Source organism: Protopterus annectens, chromosome 6.part0 (genome assembly GCF_019279795.1).
Source record: "Protopterus annectens isolate FY-2018-M chromosome 6.part0, PAN1.0, whole genome shotgun sequence".
NCBI lineage: Eukaryota > Metazoa > Chordata > Ceratodontiformes > Protopteridae > Protopterus > Protopterus annectens.
Window position 1 is genome coordinate 440280698 of NC_056737.1, and position 23927 is coordinate 440304624.

The window sequence follows — 23927 nt, forward strand, 5'->3', positions numbered from 1 at the left end:
CCCTGGAAGATGGTGACATGTTTGCACCCACAGAACCCTGGCCCACACCCATGGGGAGTGACACGCCCTTCCCTGATCACTCATCCTATGCAACATCCTGACCCCAAAATGTGGCCATCCAAGCAAAATGAGGTGGGCCATACACATATGTGAGATAAACACACACCTCCAGGCTGGTCAAACAGTCTGACACACACACAAGACCCTCCAAGTGCAGCCAACCTTTGAGAAGACCCCTATGCAAAGTACTGGTAACTATAGGCAAACGTACCTGACCTAAGACAACCCCCCACATATCTTATCCCCTACAAATCTATCCAGAGTCTGCCTGTCATCCTGATCCTGTCTGACTTATATTACCCAACCGTGGACTGGAAATCAGACCAGGCCAGTACAGAAATGCACAGAGATTCCACCATTGTAATATATCACCAAGGTGCTGGACTATTTCCACAGCACTAGCAGTCAATTGCTTGTAGGCACACCTCTCAACAGGCTGGACTATGCAAGAATGTATAGCATTTGGCCCATAATGCTGGTGTGTGCATCATTCATTCTGTATTCCTGTGATAAATCACTGCGATGATCTGAGGAGGTATGTCACGAGGTACTGAAACAATACGTGACAGTGTCAAATGGCATATATGTCATATTTCTGCTAAAACAAGCCCTGTAACACTAGCAACCCATACGGTACTGAGAGAAATAGTCACAATCACCGTATGGCCCATCATCTCCCCATTTTGATAGGCTATCTCCAGATATCCTGCACCAACAGGTTGAGAGATATGGCTGTAGCACAAAACAAACAGGACCGGAGTACAACAATCCCTGGAATGGAGTCCCACATGTACTATAGAAGGCCACACTGGGCATGCTCATAAACTTAGAGAAATGTCAGTAGGATCTAGGAATGAACAGGCTGTCCCCACCAACTGCACTTCCCATTGCCCTACTTTAGCAGTCCTGAAGATGTCTGTCACCATAGAAGTCCCTTTCATCAGCCTCACCATTATAAGCTCTGCGGCATGTGTGATAACTGTGTAACACTATAGTACAAATAGCTAGTTAGGTAAGAGTTCTAATTTCAATCCTGGCAAATGTAAAAGTGCATGTGTGTTTACAAGTTAAAGCTTTTGGGTCCGTTCAAACCTAGTACACTTCCCCTTTCCCCTACTTTAGCAGTCCTGCAGATATCAGTCACCTTAGAAGTCCCTTTTGTCAGACCTCAGCCCCATAAGCTCTGTTGCATGTGCGATAACTGCATAACACTATAGTACAAACAACTAGTCAGGTAGGAGTTCTAATCCCAGTTCTGACATATGTGTGTATGTAAGTGTGCATATGTGCAGTTTAAAGTATTTTGTGGCTTCTCTCACCCAGTACATCACCCATTGCCATACTTTTCAAGGGCTGGTGATGTTCCTCACCTTAGAAGTACCTTTGGAAAACCCTCACCCTATAAGCTCCGTGGCACGTGTGATAAATGTGTAACACTTTAATAGCAATGAATAGATAGGTAGGGGTACAAATCTCAGTCCGGGCAAGTGTGCGTGTGCGTGTGTGTGTGTGTGTGTGTGTGTGTGTGTGTGTGTGTGTGTGTGTGTGTGTGTGTGTTTGAACAGTATCCTATCTGTGGAGGGATTGTTGTGTTTGTGTGAGAACCATATCCACTGGGGGGCTGGGTTTGCTACTTTTTGCTGTTGCCCACCCAGTACATATCTTAGTATCCACATTACAAGGCCCACAGTTTCATCCACTGTAGAGGGACCTGTAGACACTCTGCAACCCTATAAGTATTGTGCCATGTGCAATAACTATGTGACAGTATGGAATAGATAACAAGATATGCTGCCCATCTAATCCTTAGATATTACTCTCCACTCAGGAATCATACACAAACACAGTTAGGTAAGCAGCCACACCTACATCAGTGAAACTGGCAAACAGATAGAACCCACAGTGTGAAAGCAGTGGAATCCATGTATAGTCACAATCACCGTATGGCCCATCATCTCCCCATTTTGATAGGCTATCTCCAGATATCCTGCACAAACAGGTTGAGAGATATGGCTGTAGCACAAAACAAACAGGACCGGAGTACAACAATCCCTGGAATGGAGTCCCACATGTACTATAGAGGGCCACACTGGGCATGCTCATAAACTTAGAGAAATATCAGTAGGATCTAGGAATGAACAGGCTGTCCCCACCAAGTGCACTTCCCATTGCCCTACTTTAGCAGTCCTAAAGATGTCTGTCACCATAGAAGTCCCTTTCATCAGCCTCACCATTATAAGCTCTGCGGCATGTGTGATAACTGTGTAACACTATAGTACAAATAGCTAGTTAGGTAAGAGTTCTAATTTCAATCCTGGAAAACGTAAAAGTGCATGTGTGTTTACAAGTTAAAGCTTTTGGGTCCGTTCAAGCCTAGTACACTTCCCCTTTCCCCTACTTTAGCAGTCCTGCAGATATCAGTCACCTTAGAAGCCCCTTTTGTCAGACCTCAGCCCCATAAGCTCTGTTGCATGTGCGATAACTGCATAACACTATAGTACAAATAACTAGTCAGGTAGGAGTTCTAATCCCAGTTCTGACATATGTGTGTATGTAAGTGTGCATATGTGCAGTTTAAAGTATTTTGTGGCTTCTCTCACCCAGTACATCACCCATTGCCATACTTTTCAAGGACTGGTGATGCTCCTCACCTTAGAAGTACCTTTGGAAAACCCTCACCCTATAAGCACAGTGGCATGTGTGATAAATGTGTAACACTTTAATAGCAATAAATAGATAGGTAGGGGTACAAATCTCAGTCCGGGCAAGTGTGCGTGTGCGTGCGTGTGTGTGTGTGTGTGTGTGTGTGTGTGTGTGTGTGTGTGTGTGTGTGTGTGTGTGTGTGTGTGTGCGCATGTGTTTGAACAGTATCCTGTCTGTGGAGGGGTTGTTGTGTTTGTGTGAGAACCATATCCACTGGGGGGCTGTTTTTGCTACTTTTTGCTGTTGCCCACCCAGTACATGTCTTAGTATCCACATTACAAGGCCCACAGTTTCATCCACTGTAGAGGGATCTGTAGACACTCTGCAACCCTATAAGCATTGTGCCATGTGCAATAACTATGAGACAGTATGGAATAGATAACAAGATATGCTGCCCATCTAATCCTTAGATATTACTCTCCACTCAGGAATCATACACAAACACAGTTAGGTAAGCAGCCACACCTACATCAGTAAAACTGGCAAACAGATAGAACCCACAGTGTGAAAGCAGTGGAATCCATGTCAGACTGCTGAACAATCATGAGTGGAGTCCCACAGGTTGTGGATATGGGTTCCCCCAAGTTTGGGATTCACACCTCTGAGGACCAGCCCAATACAAAGGTGCCCTGACTGACAATGTTTGCAGATGACTGTAAGGTGGGTGCTATTATTACCCCCCTAAGGTTGAAATCCTTCACAAATGCCTCTCTGAGACCTATGACTGTTGTCAGAACCCTGGACATAAGCTCAATGCCAGATGATGTGCTGCTATCCCCATTTGGGTATGGCATGGTTTCCATAAAGTGATACATTGATGGTAGTCCACTGAACACTGATGTTGGTATAACGGAACTGGGAACACAGGTTGACAGTGAGCTGTATGGTGACCACCACAGTACCACTGTATTCCGAAAGTCCTTCCATGCATCACTTCTCCTGACTCAGGGTGTTGAATCCAAGAAGTAAAAGGACAGTGTTTCCCTGTGCACAGTCCTCAGTAGGCCAATCAATGTGTACTATGGTCCATTTGCCATGTATCCCACTGGACACCAGCAACAACAGGAGAGGCTGCAAATATTCCTCACAAAGAGGATCTTGGGTACTACACACTTGCCCCATATGGACAGACTCCAACAACTGCAATGAATCTCTGTCTCATATTGGCTACTTAGGTACGATCTCTGCCTGACATACGCAGCCATGTCTGACCCAACCCTGTCAGGAATGCTACATCTGAGGAAACCAATCTGTCCACACAACATGCCCCAAATACCTCAACCCCATCTACACATTCAACAGGACATGCTGGAGGGACTTGTTCACAACCCAGAGATTAGCCATGCCATGGAATAGATGCCACATACATGTCAAGCCAAGCACATCACTGGCCCTCTTCAAGAGAAATCAGGAGGAGTGGATGGGGAATAGAATACCCACCCTGGGGATCACTCCAGTGACTATACTCAGTAGACACACTAGGAGTATCATCAGGTGGCATGATGCCAGTGTATTTCCATGGGCTAGCCTTGTAAAGCTTCCATGGCCATTTGCCATGTACACACCTATGACTCATTGAACTCATGGATCGCAGTACTGTCAAATGTGTGTGCATACATTAGTGTGTCTGAAAGTGTTTGTTAGTTTGCAAACATGGGTGAAAGTAGTTGGTGGCCCATCTGACCCAGTACAACTATCATTGCCATAACTTACAAGTGCTGTAGATGTTATTCACTATATAGGTACCTTGGGATACTCCACGGCTTATAATCTCTGTAGTGTGTGTAGTAACGCCAAAACACTATAATACCAATAACTGCATAGCTAGGGGTTCTAATATGAGTTCTGGCAAATGTCTGTGTGCATGTATTATTGTGTGTAAGTGTGCATATGTGTAGGTTACAGTATTTTGTGGCATCTCTCACCCAGTACATCACCCATTGTCATAATTTGCAAGGCCTAGTGAGGTCCCTTGCCTTAAAAGTATCTTTGGACAAGTGGCACCCCATAACCTCCATGGCACGTGCGATAAATGCATAACAATGTATTAGCAATAAATAGATAGGCAGGGGTTCTTCTCCCAGTCCTGGCAAATGTGTGTGAGAAAAGAGTATCTTGTGTTTGTGTGTGAATGACATCCATTGGATGGGCATGAATTCATATTTTATGCCATGGTACACATAGTACACATTCCTAAGTCTACTGTATGAGGTCTGCTGTTCACATCAACTGTAGTGGTATCTGTGGACACTCTTCAGCCCTATAAGCCCTGTGCAACAGTATGGAATAGTATGGTACAAATAAGATAGGTTGGTCTGCTAATGTCAGTTGTCAGTACTGGCAAGTGTGTGTGTGTGTGTGTGTGTGTGTGTGTGTGTGTGTGTGTGTGTGCGTGCGTGCACACATTGATGTGTATAACAGTGGTTGTGAATGTGTAGACTTGTATACGACACTATTATGAGTACTCACATACCCAGTATAGCCACCATTGCCATATCCCACAAGGCCATGTGATGGTATTCACCTTACAGGTACCTTGTAGCACTCATCACACTAGTAGTTCTGTACCACCTGCAATAACTGCATAATAGTGTGGTACCACAGCTTGATGGGTAGGGGTTCCAAACACAACACTGGCAACTGTGATCCTGTGCTTGCATGTGTGTGTGTGTGTGTGTGTGTGTGTGTGTGTGTGTGTGTGTGTGTGTGTGTGTGTGTGTGTGTGTGTGTGTGTGTGTGTGTGTGACCAGTATTCTCTGTGGGTTTGTTCGACACAATATCCTCTGGGGTTGAGGGCATTAGCAATCTGAGGTGTGTTCCACCCACCACGCTTACCACTGTCCACTGTACTAGATCCGATGTCAACCACCATACACTGAGATACAACACCTCAGGCCTATAAGCTGTAAGGCACATGCAAGAACTGTTACACAGACCTGGTAAATGTGAACAGATACAGCTGTACCCCGACAATTATGTGCTCGATGTGTTACTACTCTGCCATATCCCTTGTTTGTGATGTCTGCAGGGCCACATCCTGCTGACACACAAACACCTGCAACACAAACAGAATACAGCATGTGAGAACACATTCACTTAGTATTACTAACACCAATAATGCATTATGGCTAAAAAGGTACACGCACACTCTGATGTGTACACATTACAATTGCCAGATGACAGCACATTACACAGCATTAAATAGCTACACTCTACTAAAGTCACCCTGTGCATCAGACCCATATAAGCATGTCCCTGCATCAATGGTATGGATTGCATGGATGTGGCACAGGCATAATCATATGCACAGGGTGTTGTGTGGGTTTGCCAGAAACCTAGGCTAAGACACACGGTTGACAGGTTGACATCATATGTGTGTGTTTGGGTGGTGTTCAGTAAATGGGCAGTGCAGGGGTGGTGTGTGTGTGTGTGTGTGTGTGTGTGTGTGTGTGTGTGTGTGTGTGTGTGTGGAGATGACTTTTCTGATGGCAATGTGTGTGTGTGTTTGTATGCACACAGTCACGCCATGTGGGCGACCTACACAGGGGTATTTTGGACAGATGTGGTCCGTACATGGCAGGGTGTACAGTTCACCATCTCTGGCCATGGACATGGGAACTGGGCCTGCTGAATGTATCACCGGCACCACCAGGGCTGAGTGCAGATGCAGTACTACTCCCTGCTTGTGACTGCTGCCTACTGTTGGGATCTACCAGGATCATATGCCCTTGGCCTGCTGCATCATGGCGTGGACAGCACACCCCCTTCAGTAGTGCTGGTGGTACTGCCAGCATGGGAATGTGGTGGTGCATGGACAAGTAGACCCTCAGATGATTGTAGTGCTGCCCTACAGCATCATGGCTGCTGGCCAGTGTCCGCCAAACATTCAGGTACAGATATTCCATGGTCATGGAGTGCCAAGGTCTCCTCCCCTCCATCTAGCCATAACTCCAGTACACTCACAGATGGCTGCAGTGAGTTCATATTGCCATGGACACCAGGGATGTGGTCATCCATGACCCTGTGTATATGTCTAGTATTACGTTCATTATGTGCCTGTGCCCCCATTACAGCCTGAAACATGTGTTTGGTGACTGCTGCCATGGCACTTGCAACAGAGGCATGATGGGCTGCAATCCTCCTCTAAGCATCCCTTCCCATCTGCCTGTGTGGGACCTCACCAGCATTCTGGCTATGGTTAGTGCCTGCACCCTCACTTGCCATAGTCACCACAGTAGCCTGTTCCATGCCACCACCTGCCAACTGTCCATTATCTGTGGCCACTGGTGATGGGGTATGTGTGGGCATTGTGACTGTGTGCGGGGATGGGGTTGACAATAGTGGAATGCCAACTGAAGGCACAATATCAGCCTTTGACAACCCCACCTGTGCCTCAATATGAGTATCATCATGGTCAGATTCTGCAGAGACACTGACATCAGTATCAGAGCAGGAGGGACTGCAGCCATCATGTCCACTTGTGAGGGGAAAAAAGAACATATGTAAATCACTACTGGCACTAATAGGTTTGCTGGTATACACACACACACACACACACACACACACACACACACACACACACACACACACACACACACACACACACACACACACACACACACACACACACACACAGGTGAGGTGCCTCAAAAACATTACACAAACCTCATATTAGCTGACTGGGGGCATTCACAACACACAGTCAGAGAATAACATACACACTCTGGAAGGACTCTCAGCATCATGCAGTTCAGCCCTTTCCAATTACCGTTACTGCTAATATACACCTCTGGGATATGTGAGTGGTGTCAGTAGGTGATGGCCCTTCACCTAGCACACACTGCAACCATGTAAATTATTGCTGTTTGCCTCTATAGCCCTGTGGCAACTCCTACAGAACATACCCCCCAACTGTTCAGGGTTTTCCTGAATGTCTACATGTGTGGCTCATATGTTTGGTCTGTTCCTCATAACTCCTGTGTTTGTCTGATACATTACTGGGATGGCCAGTTGACTGGGGCCAGTAAGTAATGTCCTAATTGGAGGTGCAGACTGTATAACCTGCAGTACATGTATTTTAAAACAAAGCCGGTTACTCAAACAACTTCCCAAGCTTACAGTGGATATAGTAAGTGTACACACACCTGTTAACATGCCAGGTTTCATGATATATCACGAGACCTCAGAAATCAGGTCATAACATTGCCATCATTTCATATGACATATGACCTGTGCAATCTAAATGAAGAACATACACATCAATTACAGATAACATCTGGTAACTGAAATAGGTACAACAGGCTGGTTGCATGAGTGTGCACACCCTTAAAGTAATACTCTGTTAAAGCAACTTTTGATTTAATTACAGCATGCAGTTCTCTTGAGAAGGTGTCTATCAGCATGGCACATCTTGACTTGCCAATGTTTGCACACTTTCCCTTGCAAAACACCTCCAACTATGTCATATTGCAAGGGCATCCCCTCTGCACTGCCCTCTTCAGGTCACCCTGCATATATCCTGTTGGATGTAGGTGTGGGCTCTGACTTGGCCAGTGCAGAACATTCCATATGTTCTGGTGAAGCCATCCTTTTGTCGATATGGATGTATGATTTGGGCCGTTGTTGTGTGGAAAGGTGAAAATCCTCACTATCCACAGCTATGTGGCAGACACCAGAACATTTTGGAGCCACAAGGGACCAGTGTTTGGAACTGTTCATAATCCCCTCTAACTTGGCTACAGCCCCAGTTCCAGCTTGTGAACAGCAACCCCAAAGCAGGACACTGTCATCATCCCCATGCTTCATCATGGGGGTGGTGTGTGGTGATGTGCAGTGGTGATATTTTGCCAAACACACCTGTCAGAATTGTGGCCAATGAGTACAACCATGGTCCCATATAACCATAACACATTTCCCACTTGCTTTTTGGAGACCTAATGCATTGTTTTTAGACTTTCACCAGGCCTGGACATTGTTTGGTGTGAGGAACTTCTGCCATCTTCCAACCCTAGCCTATAGGCAGGACATATGGAGTCCATGGAAGGTTGTTGTAACATGTAGTAAACACCCAGTACTTGCTGGAGATACCTGCTACAACTTGCTGTAGGGCTCCTGACAGCCTCCCTGGCCAGTTTTGGTCTTGTATTTTCATATTTTTGGTGGGATGTGCACTCCTTCGCAGTATCACTGTAGCCTCATATTTTCACCACCTTGATGACTGTCTGCAATGTGTTCCATGGTATGTGCAATGCTGTGGAAATGTTTAGGTACCCTTATTCAGGCTGATACAGCTCAAACCTATGGTCCCTTAGCAGCTTTGTCAGCTCTATGTGAACCATGGCTGTTGCTGTAGCAGGCAACTAGGTATATGTTAGGATAATCCTGGTAGGACAGCTGACCGTTAGTTGCTGTTAAACAAAGAGTCTCTGTAATTGATGGCTGTTGTGCACCCAATATGATGTACTACTGTAGTTATATCGAAAGCTGCCTCAACAGAGTACTAGCTTTAGCCTGTGCACACATATACATCTAGGTTGTTGTACTATTGTTATGTGTCATTATTGTTCCCCTAACAGATTTGTTTGCTTTACAGTTAAATTGTACAGGTTATAGGTCACATGAAAGGTTAGCAGTATTCTGAACTTGTCTATTCTGCTCTCATTTTTGTATGTCACACATACCTGGCATTCTAACAGGTGTGTACACCATTTATATGCACTGTATACCACTAATTTCTACAATATAACCCTAGTTTTGGGCCTTTGTCCCCCCCATTTTTTCAGTCTTTGTCCAGGTGTCCTGCAATGACAGGCTGTGAGGTATGCTACAGATATGTGACATCTCCTACAAATAGGCCCCTGTCATGACCACCATGATGCAATGCAGTAAACACCACCACAGGTGAACATGCAGATATTGCCAAATGGCAGAGTGTAACAGTTGTGTGCATGGTCACATGCATTAACTTTAGCATGCCTGAGGTATTGGTGAGCCACAACAGGGAAACCCCATACTTACTGGGTTCAGGCTGCTGTCCCATGTGCAGACCAGAGGGACCTATGTAGTTGTGAGGGAGAGGTATTGTCAGCAGATTCACATTAGGCATTGTTACAACATGAATGCTACATTTCTGCACAGGTACAGTGCACACTATGATATTACACAATTTGCTGTCCTTCACCATAAATGTGCACTTGTGTGCATTACTACACCCCACCCACTAATCTATTTTCACTGACATATGCATCTAGAGACTCTGTAGAAGGCAATTTAAATGCTACCTCATTATATTGATGTGCACTTTGGCCTTACCTGGATGCTCCTCGCCTGTTGCCTGGGTGCCACCCACCTACACAACTGCCATTTTCTGTGTTTGAGTTTGTGTGGGGGCCACCCCAAGGTTGGCAAGGAGCTCCTCTGTCACTGTAAGTGGGGCCTGTGTGGCTGGCCCCCCACCGCTATCAGTACAGTCTCTCGCTACAGTAGCAGCCCTTTGCTGGGCATGACATAGCAGGTTAGTTGCTCTGTGCCTGACCTGATCATATGTGCGCCCATGGTTGCCCAACACATTCACTCTGTGGATGATCTCATCTGACAGGGCAGTCTGCTCCTGCAGATTTTGCCAGCTACGGCCAGAAAGGATGCCATAGTTTAAGATTACAGCTTCTGTGATGGCTGCTGTCTCTGCATTGGTGCAAGGCATTTGACTCTGCATAACACCTGGAGGACATACACAGGGAAACATATCACAGGACCTCAGAAATTGCCCAGAGCTCTTTACAGAGCCAGCACATGCATATGGACTATCATTAGCCACCACTTACAAACACATCATATCCCTGTACCTGGCAGCACTGTATGAACATGCATTGTGCTCCTGGTCCTGATGTGTCATGTTCCCCCCAATGAGGGCCAGTACATTGCATAAACCACCATTCATCATTCACGTTTGTGTAGAGGGATGACAGTGGCTGTGTTCCTTGCAGATGGGATGTCAATGGTGCTCAGGCTTTGCTTGCATACAGTGCATAATGGAGCTGGAAGCATATGCCTGGATTCATGTAGGATGCAGACAGGAATGTTATCAGGCCCCAAGGGGACTTGCTTTTGTCAACATTGATTAGGCAGTTTGGACCTGATCCATGATGATGAGGGGAGGGGTGTGTGTGCTGTGCATATCCACCTATACTGATGGTGATCCAGGGTGGTGATGTTTGCCCTAAACCTGTCTGCAGCAGGTTAGCTGTAGCTCTGGAGTGTGTGCATCTACTGTGATTGACCACCATTACAGGGTGGGTTGGGTTGGTGCCTCTGAGACTGCAGACATATGTGAAGATGGCCTTGTGATTACCCTTAGTGGATGTGTCCAATTTGTACTCATAGTTAGCCTTACAGTAATCCACCTGTGACCTATTATGCTCATTCAGACAAAGGTTGACATGCCGCTCAGTTGGTGCCTGCTTCTACTTTGCCCTATACAACCAATATAGCATCATTTTATGTGCTTTGTGCATTCCTGCTGTCCAGCAAAGGGGGTTTCTCTACTTTACTGGAGACAGGTTTTACAAGTAAGGTATTGCTAAGGCCATATAGCTACATGGGTGGTCATATATTTGTTTGTAGTAGGAATGGACATAGGGTCAGAATACAGTTGGCCACCTCTACAATTTCAATGTGATACTCATGCTTATTAAACTACCCATGTCTGTGTCAGGGCAATGACACCACAATAAGCTGTAGAGGTATAACTCTGTTGGATGCACAGAAACTAAGGTTACACACGTGTACTACATGTACAGCTTATTCACCTGACATTTTGCATCCCATGTTATTTGTTATGAGGCAGCCAGGTACACATACCCATGCATACATATGCACAGGTAACACCTGCTATACATTTCTGTTTTATGTCAGTATGTCACACTGTAATGACAGTCTTGCTGCACAGTCAGTCAAGTAATCTTGTTAGGGCAGGACATCTGTAGGACAATGCACATACATGGTGGGCTATGGGCCACAATTAGTGACACTTTCTTCATTTTGCTGTAACACACATATGCCATTTGATAGTGCAGTAGCCTTTGCATTCACAGACATACCCTGGCAGATGTCTGATGCTCATATGGCAAGCAGTGAGGTGAAAGGCTAGGTGTGTGGTAGTGAGGGTAGGAACTGTTAATGTTGTGAGTATGACTGATATGGCGACAGAGCTAGCTGATATGCTGGACAGAGGAAAGGTGGATATATGGTGTGTGCCAGAGACCAGATGGAAGGGGTGTACATCTGTGTGTATCAGAGTCGGTTACAAATAGTTTTATCATGGTGTGTATGGGCGGGGAAATGGTGTAGGGGTTAACCTGAAGGAACATTATGCCAAGAGTGTTTGTGGAGGTGATAAGAGTGTCAGGTAGAGTGCTGTTCAGGAGGCTGGGAATTGATGGTGTAATGTTGACAGTTGTTAGTGCATATGCTCTGCTAATTGCATGTGTGATGGATGAGACAGATGTACTTTGGTGTGGTTTGATGACGTGGTGATGTGTGTACCAAGGGTGAGTGAGTGGTGATTGGAGCAGATTTCAATGGGCATGTTGGTGAAGGGGACAGAGGGGATGCAGAAGTGATGTGTAGGTATGGTGCTAAGCAAAGAAATGCAGAAGATGAGATGGTGGTGGAGTTTGCAACAGAGGTTGGACATGGGTGTGGTGAATGCATAGTATTACAAGACCGAGGGGCATAGGGTGACATACAAGAGTGGAGGAAAATGCACACAGGTGGATTATCTCCTATACAGGTGGGCCTGTTTTAAGGGGATTGGTAACTGTAAAATGGTGACAGGGGAAAGTGTAGTTAGACAGCTTGGAAGGTTGGTCTTTGGGACGACACTGGTGATCACTTAGAGGGGGAGGAGTGTGAGGGCGGCACCGCAGATCCAATGGTGGATACTGAGAAAGGGTGATTCTGAGGTGGAGTTCAGGGAAGAGTGAAGACAGGCAGTGGGTGGCAGTGATGAGTTAGCAAATATCTGGGTAACTACATCCGAGCTAGCAAGGGAGATGATTAGAATGTGCTTGGTGTGACATCTGCACAGAGGAAGGAGGGCAAGGAGACCAGGTGGTGGTATGAGGAAGTACAGGAGAGTACAGAGAAAGATGTTGGCCAAGGAGAAGTGGGATTGTCAGATGCAGAAAGTAGACAGGTGTATAGGGTGATGGGGTGCATGGCAAAGAGAGTGATGGCAAAGGCTGAGGATGGGGGATCTGAAGGGTTGTATGTAAGGTTGGACACCAAGGATGGAAACTAGAACCTGTACCAAATGGCTTGACAGAGGCATGTAGCTAGGTAGGATGTGCAGCAGATAAGGTTGAGAAAGGATAATGGTGGAACTGCATTCACTAGCGAGGAGAGTGTGTTGAGCAGATGGAAACAGTACTTTGAGGGGCTGTTGAGTGAAGAGAATGAGAGAGTGAGAAGGCTGGATAATGTGGGTATGGTGAATCAGGATGTGCAACAGATTATCAAGGGGAAAGTAAGGATAGCTATGAAGAGGTTTAAGAATGGAAAAGCTATTGGTCCAGATGACATACCTGTGAAAGCATGGATGTGTTTAGGACAAATGGCAGTGGTCTTTTTAACCGGATTGTTTACTGTAATCTAGGAAAGTGAGAGGATGCGTGAGGAGTGAATGAAATGTGTTTGGGTATTGATTATGAGAATAATGGTGGTATGCAGAGCTGTAGTAACTACAGAAGGATAGCATTGATCAGTCACAGCATGAAGTAATGGTAAAGGGTGGTGGAAGCTAGGTTAAGAAGGGAGATGAGGATGACTGATCAGCAGCATGGTTTCATGCCAGGATATAGCAGTACAGATGCAATGTTTGCTCTGAGAGTGTTGATGGGGACATACAGAGAAGGTTGGACATAGTTGTGTTGTGTCTTTGTGGACTTACAGACAGTATATGATGGGATGCCTAGAGAGGAGTTGTGGTATTGTATGAGGTGGTCAGGAGTGATAGAGAAATCCATAAGAATGCTACAGGCTATGTACAAGGCTAGTGTGACAGCAGTGAGTTCTGGATTGGGAGTGACAGGTGTGTTTAAGGTGGAGGTGGGAGTACATCAGAGATCAGCTATGAGCCCTTTCTTATTTATAGTGGCAATGGACAGGTTGACAGACATGATAAGGCAGGAGTCCCCCTAGACTGTGCTGTTTGCAGATGATATTGTGATCTGTAGTGAGAGTACGGAACAGGTTGAGGAGACCTTGGAGAGCTGGAGATATGGTCTAGAGGGGGAGGAATGATGGCCAGCAGGTCTAAGATGGAATATATGTGTGTGAATGGGAGGGAGGATGGAGGAATGATGAGGATGCAGGGAGTACAGTTTGCAAAGGTGGATAGGTGTAAATACTTGGGAACAACAGTTCAGAGTAATGGTTAGTGTGGAGGAGAGGTGACCACATGAGTATGGGCAGGATGTGGAGGAGGAAGACTGTCATGTGTGATTTGTGACAGACAAGTACCATTAAGAGTGTTATGGAAGGTCTACAAGAGGGTAGTGAGACCAGCTATGTTATATGGGTTGGACACATTGGCACTGAAAACAGAGGCACAAGTCAGAGCTGGACATAGCAGAGTTACTGATGGTATGATTTGTACTGGGTGTGGCCTAGCAGTGTCACAGTTGGCATTGTGCAAGACACACTCCAGTAGTGGTCATATGTGAACCATCCTTTCCTGGGGTGACTCAGGGCCCTGAGCTGTATTCTGTGTCACTGCAGACAGACACAGTTTCTATGGCCATAGGTCCTGCTCAGCAATATATCAGTACAGCATCTGTTGTTGAGACATAATATTGTTTGAATTTTCTATTTTCCACATTTACATGCCCCCTACTACATTCCATTACAGGGTTAGATTGTTTCACATATCTGTGTTTAATTGTTTTCAGTTCAGTTGGTATACCCCATCAGTCTCAGTGTGTGTGTGTGTGTGTGTGTGTGTGTGTGTGTGTGTGTGTGTGTGTGTGTGTGTGTGTGTGTGTGTGTGTCTGTCTGTTTGTGTGTGTTTGTGTGTGTGTGTGTGTGTGTGTGTGTGTGTGTGTGTGTGTGTGTGTGTGTGTTGTCTCTCTCTCTTTCTCTCTGAGATAGATGTAGGATATACATCTGTTTTGTATAGGCAGCATCTTGCCTTTAGTAGGTAATGCTCATGAGCAGCTGATGGCCTGTAGTTTAGACAGTACTTGGTGACATGCGTAGCAGCTCAGTGTAGTTTCCCTACTGTGATGTTATGTCCCAGTATTTATCAGATGTACTGTTGCCTGGCCCCCATATGTGTTGTGTATGTCTAACACATCAGTGGGATGATGTGAAGATGTATGTCAATGAGTAGGGGGAGTAATTAGGTTTTGGACTTGGACTTTTCCAGTCCATATATGGTACAACAGACAGGAGGGTGTTACTGCATCAACTGTGCCACCTTATCTTCTGCAGTATTTGGGATATGTTCCCGGTTTCATGACTTTACACCTCCCCAGTCATGCTTGGTCCAGATTTGTCCCACCGAGGGGTTCTGAGCATACCTCTCGACTAGCCAGATTGTTTTAGACTGTCCAGGATTATTGCTCATATGTATGTTCTCTTCCACAGAATCATTATTTTCATTTCTGTGGTAAATCACTGTGATGATGTGAGGATTTCTGTCTGTAAATGATGGCATAATTTTCAGTTTCAGATCTTACATCCTTCTGGTCATGTATGCTGACACAAGCCCTGTTACTGTAGGAACATTCTATATTTATAACTGCAGTACATACATTATGTCCATGTTCTTAGACCATTGTCCCCTCATTTTGACAACCTTTGTCCAGCATTATTGCACATAACAATATATATGTATATATTCTATGTGTATTTGTTTTACATGTATAGCTCCATATATCTGATGTATATACTTTTTAATATTTATCTATCACCATACACATCTATATGTGTATATTTATATATGCTACACATGACTGATTCCACAGTGTTTGTTCCCTACTATTTTATACCTGTACTGAATGATATATTTAAAAAGAACAGCATTCATTGCTACATCTCAGATGGTGTAGGGGGAAATTTCTCTGACTGTGGTGTACAATGTCCTGAGTTCAAGACTTGGCAGGGCTGATTATTTTGTTGCTGGGTAGAACAGTGGCTGATGGAGACAGGGTGATTAAGGCAGTTTTAAGCAGGTTGGCACAGGTTTGTGTAACGCTAAATGATACTAACACACGGTTAAATGGGAAACTGCTTAATCTGTGTAGGCATCACTTAGCATCATGCAAACATGCTTACTGCCACTTACTGTTGCTTATTGCAGCTTACTCCCGCTTACCCCCGTGCTAATTTCTTTAAAAGAAAAGAAAAAAGGGGAGATAAGAAAGCGGTGAAAAAGGGGGCACACTGAGGGAAAAACAATGTGACAGATAGCTAGGGATGTGCAAGACAGGTGTAGGGAAGGATCATAGGTATCCATTTCTGAAACCGCAATAGCTGTGCATTTGTACAGATTTTGTAGCTGAATTTGGACATTCAAACGCCTGAGAGATGGATGAGGACAACAGTAATCTGTTGTTAAGCCAATTAAACCAGATTACATGGGCCCAATGGACACATGTGAAATGGACAACTATGTATGGGGCGACATTTTTTTGTGGGAACATATTGCCCTTTTTATTCTTTTTTATAAGATGAGAGTGGGATGTTGGGGAAGGATAGGTATATTTGGGGAGGTAGGTTGGGTAGGAAGACAGACAAGACAACAGACAGGGGTGGTATATGACACATGTGGGGTAAACTCCTTGGATGAGGAGAGTGGTTGGGAATCAGATGCCCACGAGCCCCCAAATGGATATAGTGGGACTGAGGTCCCCACCCATGGGCAGTCACCAATGCACCTTCATGGCCCCAAAGGTGGCTGTACTGGAGGCTGACCTTCAAGATGCACCATGCAATCCTCAAGCTGGTGTAGCAGATCTCCAAACTCCTTTCAAAGCTCGCTATGCACCAATCCCTGGACCTGACTTCACATGACAGTGTCCTGTCCATGCCTGCTCCCAGGGGAGGATGGGTCCCATATCCTGAGGCGGTTCCACCTGAAGGTGGTGCAGGACCAGCAGACAGCAGACGAGGAGGTCCCTGGTTTGGTCCCAGACATGCTGGAGCCTGGTGCCACGGCCATTTGAGGTGGGACAGGGGGATCTGCTGGGATCGGCCTTCCCAGACGTGCTATGGTGTTGCATTTTTATAACATATGTTGGTTAGTCATGAAAAACACATTCCAGGATTAGTTATAACAGCATGCATAGGTATTCCCATTATCCCAAAACAACAGATTTGGAACAGTTGCATAGCAAACAGAATACATGCATATATGGAACCACAGTAGGCATTATAGCTGCATGCAGGTTACATTGATAGCAACAGGTCACCGGTCACCAATGATAGTATTTGCACAGGGAACATTAATAGTCAAACATTTAAATATTTGTAGAACAATAGGACACATGTCCCAACAGTAGGTTTGGTGAAAAACATACCCATTGATTTATGTGTTTAAATTGTTGGTGCAGATAAGGTAGGGGAGAGAGAGAGATGTCAATTAACAACTGCATAGGCTTCATTTGCTCACAACTTTAATGATCATTGCAATAATCATTACTCTCCAGGTATTACCTCACTTTACATCGACCTATGGCCTTGGGTTGGGCAGTGGTATGTTTGTACACAGTTTATAATTATAGCCTTCTTACAGCTAAAGTACACCTTTTCTTATCTGGAAGATCTGTGGAGGAAGTTTCTGTTAACACTACCTGACTGTTTCTATTCATATTCACATGGAGTTACATATGTGCACTCATTGTGTGTGTGTGTGTGTGTGTGTGTGTGTGTGTGTGTGTGTGTGTGTGTGTGTGTGTGTGTGTGTGTGTGTGTGTGTGTGTGTGTGTGTGTGTGTGTGTGTGTGTGTGTGTGTGTGTGTGCTACTGCCATGCTCTGCCTTGATTTCTATCGATCACCCTGGGTGTTGGCGTCAGTGACCACCAGCTGTGACAGCGTGACACTTGAGGGACATTTCTTGGTGGATACTACTTGGTGTATGTACCTATCTTGCTGTCATTTGCAGCTTTGGGGTTGGACAGTGAGTGTTGTACACAGTGTATACTTACAACCTTCTAACAGCTAACTTATACCTTTTCTTACCTGGCAGACCTGTGGAAGAAATTTCTGTTAACATTACCTGTTTCTCCACATAGTCACATATTCCTGGGTAAAATTATGCATACAGCTTACTACCACTCCTGGGATTTGAACCGTGCCTGTTTGTACAAAAGATACAACAAGTTTGTGTTTCATCAGAATGAGCTCTGGAGGAACTGATGGCACTTGTTTGATTGTTTTCTGCCTAATACTCTCTTGGTTGTACAATCTGACCATGTAATTCTGACAGTCATGCATGGCAGATAGTTCTTATACTGTGCATTCATACTTTGACATAGCACAGTCTGGAAAACACTGGTTAACACAACATTACTATTCAGGTATCAGATCTTGGTGCATGGAACATTTCATATAGTTAATATCCTGTTTTACAACTCCACAGTCTTTGTCAGATGAGCCTTAATTATTTAATGCTATCAGAGCTATAGTTGATGTGCAGAAACTGTACAGATTTCTATTCATACTACCACATGCCAAAGTAAACACAACCAGTCCAGGGTTTTGACTTTTCTTGACAGGTACTGACACTTTTATTGATATAAACTCTGTGCGTCACTATTACTGTACTAATGTCTTGTTTATTCAGTACATACCATACCCATTTTTAAATACTGATAGGTGACATTCTACTCCTTTCTATTTATTTGCCCTGAATACTACAATCTAGATTTGTACTCACCAGCCTTGCAACACAGCCTGCTGGTGTGGATATCGACATTTGTGGCTCTCTCATCTGCAGCTGTACAGGAGATAGAGAAACATTTATGCATACCTATCCATCACATACACAGGCTGGACTTTGGAAAACACGCATTGATACTTACACATGTCTTGGACATTCCTCGCTCATGCATCTTGGACCCACTGTCCAAGAGCTCTCTCTTCCCATGCTTCAAGTTAGCAAAGTGGTGCCAGACCTGGTCATACAGTCCGAAGGATGCCAGTGGCACTGGTGAGATCATGTGCGAGATGGTCCCAGGCCTCCACTTTGTATTGGGAGCCCTGGTACTGGTCCTGCAGCAGTCTACCTTCATGGTCTTTTACTGGGAGTTCAACCATGACCCTGGACTCCTGAATGCCCCAGTGCTGCACCCAAAAGCTCACACCCTCATCAACACCAGCCATAGTGCCTGCAGTGATAAGCTACAACTGGTTATGGGCTGTATTCCCACCTGTGAGGTTTAAATAGGGCTGATTTCCTGAACTTTGCTGTGATTGGGCAGTTTTGAATATGCTGAGATAAGCTAAGTGACGGGCAAACCCACTGAGCACAGATAAGCATTACTTAAAGGGGTAGATGCTAAGCACTGCTTACCAGTACGCAAATCTGTTTAGCTGTGCTAATTATTGCTAAGCATACAAATTTAAACAATGCTTACTCTGGCTAAGCATGGCTGAGCACAATTTAGTGCTGTTCAGCTTTCATTTTATGGACTATCAGGATTCCTTCTTAATGACATCTTATGATATGTATGTTTCCCTTCCATAACATCCTCCTATGTGCTTTCATTATATTATATTCTTTTGTGGCTATACTGTATGGGAGACTTGTGTTTATATGGGGGGGGGGGTCCACATCTGTACTACACTGACACCTCACATGTGGACCTGCTGCACTACCCTGGTTAACAAATATATATTATTCACTACCTATTTATGAAAAATATACTTTTAGTGCTGTTTTCACATATAAAAATGAATAGACTGCATTGGGACTCAAACAATGAATTACTTTATGCTAAGTGAACACTCTTACCACTACACTATTTCACTCTGACTATTATGGCTGTATGTTTCCATTTAGCTCCTTTGAATGTTTAAGCTATGCTATACACAGTTGTGCAATGCACACACCCACTCAGCTATGCTTAAACTTTATTGGGGATAGAAAAAAAAATAAACGTGTTTTATTTTTATTTACTTTAGGGATATGCACATTGCTTTCTGCCTCTGAAGGGCAGAACATCTGGACCACTACATCATATAGGGGGTATTATTTTACATGTTCCTCTCAGGAACATGCTTACTTATGTGGTATACCAGCATGTACACTGGCATACCATTGTGGACATTATCTGTGCTGGACCATTGTGGGAGGCTGTGCTTCTGTGTGTACTCTAATGTATTTTGTCCGCAGACACTGTTATGTTGTGATAACAGTGTCCATGGACACTGTTACTTACCTTAGAATTGCCATACAACAATTATAGAGTGCAGGAGCATGTATACTGTGTGAGCAATGTTCGGACATGCCCCCTGCACTCATTCTCTGATCGTGCATGTGCAGGTTATACAGCAGTGCGTTTTCATGAATATGTAAGGCATGCTGCTGTACTGTACTGGCAAGATCCACTCCATGCATGAATAGCACTATTCCTGCACAGAGTTTGATGAATCCCGGGGACCCACTCAACCACCACAACACAGAAAAAAAACACAGAACACATATCTCACCTACACAGTGTGCCCCTCAACCTAAGCCCCCAAGGCTAACCACCTTGCCCAATACAGTAATCATAGGTGACTCAGTAGTGAAGCACACAGATGTCCCACTCACTAGTTTGACTATGGAGAAGGTAACAGTCAGCTGTCTATCAGGTGCCAGAATCCAACACATAACACACCCAGTCAGGTCACTCCAGAATAACTACAAATATCATATGGTGGAGCTCTCAGATTATGTGGGCTAGGCAGGTATGACAGTAGCCCTGAGCAGTATACTACTGTCACCCAGAATGATAATGCAGTACAAACAATAAATGATTGACCTCAACAATTGGCTTGTGTCTGGTATCATTCTCAGGAGATCCAGTGTCTGTCTGCTTGGGATGACATAACTGACAGACCGCAATGCTTTACCAGAGACAGTCTGCATCTGTCACCCCTGGGTTTCCAGGTAATGGCTAAGTCTCTTGCCACCCCTATAGTGCCTTTTTAGGTGGTGTACCAAATCAAATTACCAGCATAACTACTATAAATAAATGCAATATGATGGTCATGCTGCTCAACACTAGACATCTATATCTCAATATGCAGTCACTCGAAGCACTCTTCAAAATGGAGATCATTGACATTTGTACTGTAACGGAGATCTGGTTTACAGCAGCAGGCAGCACCCCTGCACTACCAGGCTATAACTCATAACACACCTGTCAGCCCCAAAACATGGACCACAGCTCCAAAGGTGGTGGTGTCTCCATATTCATAAAGGATATGCACACCTCCAGACTAGTATCCCAGCATAATACATCTGAGATACTTCAGGTACAACTGACATTGGGTAATAGTGCAATCCAGGTCATAGCCTGCTTAAGGTCCCCCACCATGTCCCAAGACTCTCAATCCACATTCCTCAACACCCTGGAATCTATCAAGGTCCAACCCAACACTCTCATACTAGGAGACCTTAACTACCCCTCCATCAACTGGGAAAAGTACTAAGGCACCAATACACTGGCCCAACGCTTCCTGGAATTCATCAATTCCAATGCCCTGAACTAGCTCATTCTGACCCCCAGTAGAGGAACAACATCCTTGACCTGTGTTGATTACTGACATATAGAACTGTTGCTTGACAACAGTAGTCAATCCCTACCTGGTTAGATCCAACCAAAAAGTAATCACTATTGAAATCCACATCTTACCCCCATAAAGGTAACCACCTTGAAAAACTTCTCCAAAGCTGACTTTGGACTCCTAAAAACAAAGGTGGTTAACTTCACAGCACTCATGTCAATGGAAAATAGCTACATGACTGCTGATTCATACACAGATGCACTGTACAAAAATGTACATAACTGCATGGAACTAGCCATACCCAACAGAACCAAGACACTCTCCTCCAAACACTGGAGGGCAATCTGGTAGTCCCCTGCCATTAATAAACTGTACAACAGAAGGAAGAAACTGTTGCAGAAAAAGGTTGAGTCCCAAGACTGTAAACACTCCCTTATTAGCCTCAACAACAACTGGAGATCCCTCATGAAATCATCTAAAGCCAGCTATGATGGTGGAATTGCAGCAGACACGGACAACAATCACATAGCCTTTGATAGTTATATCAAGAACCTCCATGGCAATACTCAGAAGTGCTCTGAGTTACTGCACAATGCTACCTTCTATACTGAGCCAACAGATATTGCCAACATTCTTGCCAACACATTCAGTGCCATCTTTACCCCTCTCTTCCCCCCAAGGGAACAATAATAATGCCAGAAGAATGCCAAGCATCCAGCATTACTTCAGCTCAGGTTAAACCTGCATTTTCCACAGGCAAGAATACAGCTTCCATGTGACCCCAAAATATCCCTGGCTGTGTTCCTCATGAACTACAAAGAGACCTGGCACCACATCTGTGTGCCCTGTTCAAAAAGAGGCAGGCTAGCAAGTACAGTAGGAGCACGGGCCAGACAAACTGTAACAAATGCAAAAAAAGGAGCCAGCACCTAAGGAGCGTGAAGATTTATTCTAAAAACTTTTTTAGAATAAATCTTCACACTCCCTAGGTGCTGGCTCCTTTTTTGTGTCATTTACAGCCTCACCTCAGGCTTTGTCCTTCCCAAATGGCGCACTGCTACAGTCAGCCCTCCCCATAAAGGGGTAGTGACTACAGTCCCTGGGAATTATCGGCCCATTAGCCTGATGAGTCTGATATGTACAGCTATGAAGCACGTCATCAAGGACCTGATCGACAAAGATATAGGTAATCTCCTAACTCTGGACCCCACACAGTCTGGCTTTGTGAAAGGGAGATCATGGCTGCTCAACCTGGTTGAGTTCTTTGAGCCAGTCACCAGGACTGTGTATGATGGTAAGGCACTGCATACAGCCTACATCAATCTGGCCAAGGCTTTTGATACCATTCCTCAGTCAGGAATTATTGATGAACCCATCAAACTAGGCATCATCCCCTGTATCACTAGGTGGGTAGCAAAGTGGCTCACAGAACACACAGTGTGAAAGTAGCAAACTTCAAGTCAGACTTCCAACCAGTCATGAGTGGAGTCCCACAAGCATCACTCCTGGTACTCTCCTGTTCAGCATCTACTGCTCAGGAGTCCAGGCCAACACAAAGGAACTCTGGCTGACCAAGTTCACAGATGACTGCAAGCTGGGAGCCATCATTAACTCCACAAGTAATGCAGACATCCTACAGAAAGGCCTCACTGAGACCAATGACTGGTGTGGAAACCATGGCCTGAAGCGTAACACCATAAAATGCATCATCATCTACTTTGGTAAAAACTCAGTTCCCACTAAGTACCACATCGATGGGAGACCACTGAACACTGTAGGCATTATAAGAGATCTGGAAACACTGGTTGACAGCAACCTCTCCTTCAACCACCACATTGCCACTGTGGTCAGGAAGTCCTTTTACAAAGGGTTTTGCATCCGGAAGAAAGAGGTAATCATCTTTCTCTATTATTCCGTCATTAGACCAATCATCAAGTATAATGGCCCATTTGGCATGTACCACACTAGACACCTGAAACATCTGGAGAGGCCACAGAAGTACCTCACAAAGAGGATCCTAGGCATTAAACACATGTCCTACACAGACAGACTCAAAAGACTCCAGCTATTCTCTGTCTCATATCACCTACTTAGAGGCAATCTCTGCTTTACTTACAAAGCCATGTCTGACCCAGTTCTTTTAGAAATTCTACATCTAAAGACATCCCAATCCTTCTGCACCACACACTACAGAGACTTCAAACTCATTACCACAATCAACACCACATGCTGGAGGGACAGGTTCCTTACCCAGAGACTGCACATGCCCCGGAATAGACTTCCCATACATGTCAAGCAGAGCACCTAGCTGACCCTGTTCCAGAGAAATCTTGATGAGTGGATGGGTAAGAGAAAGTTCACCCCAGGGATCACTCCAGTGGCTCTACTTG